The sequence below is a fragment of the Schistocerca cancellata genome, chromosome 4, assembly GCF_023864275.1.
Source record: "Schistocerca cancellata isolate TAMUIC-IGC-003103 chromosome 4, iqSchCanc2.1, whole genome shotgun sequence".
Taxonomy (NCBI): domain Eukaryota; kingdom Metazoa; phylum Arthropoda; class Insecta; order Orthoptera; family Acrididae; genus Schistocerca; species Schistocerca cancellata.
In genome coordinates, this window is record NC_064629.1 from 520,986,773 (window position 1) to 520,987,875 (window position 1,103).

Consider the following 1,103-nt stretch of genomic DNA (forward strand, 5'->3'; position numbering starts at 1 on the left):
TGTTGCCTCGCTGCTGGTTTTGGATAGCGCCATTTTGCAATGCATGGTATACTTCAACCACGGCGGCACGCGAGCAGTTTACAAACTTAGCCGTTTTGGAAACGCTTCCAGCCTTGGCCCGAAACACAATGATCATGCCGTCTTGGACGTCAGATAAATGGTTCCGTTTTCGCATTACAACGACTGCACTTTTTCCTGTGTCTCCCGACATGCTTTATATCCCTTCCACTGCTAGTGCTGCTGCCTGCTGTCTGTGAGTGGTTATTCCACGCTGACATCGAAAATAGGCGGTGGTCACTTTAACGTGATTATCCTGAAACCCAAGACCAACTGTAGGGTTGCCCATCTAATGGCATACGGGGCCAACACAAATCTGATTTTCAATATTTCCCGTAATCATAGACAAAAATTTAAATTGCTGTCATAATCTACTCATTAAGATGTCTACTCTTATGTTAAAAGGCTAACACAACAAGACAAGTATTGTAGTTAAAAACTGCGTTTGTCTTGAGGCAGCGCCGCGCAGGATTAGCCGAGCGGTCTGAAGCGCTGCAGTCATGGACTGTGCGGCTGGTCCCGGCTGAGGTTCCAGTCCTCCCTGGGGCGTGGGTGTGTGTGTTTGTCCTTAGGATAATTTAGGTTAAGTAGTGTGTAAGCTTAGGGACTGATGACCTTAGTAGTTGAGTCCCATAAGATTTCACACACACTTGAACACTTGAGGCAGCGTAACTCTCGGCGCGCAAATACCCGGACTTCATTCACCAAGTTTTTGAGAGGGGGAGACGTTAGCGACTTCCAACAAACTTTCCACATAATTTTAAACCTTTACCAAACATTTTCTCGAGGCCACGTCCCAAAAAAATTATGAATGGAAAAAAGTTTGTTGGTTACTACGTTTACACTGTCATGCACTAAAACTTCAGAAACAGACGTGACGTTTTAATTTACACACACCAAAAAACGTTTTGTATCACTCCGACTCCCAGAACTCCTGAAGACAGACGTTGACTATGGATATTGTATCACAGACACAGTCCCTTTGCAACCATGACACCATGCAGCGCGGTACAGATAGGCTCAACAACATGCCGAATGGACCGCTC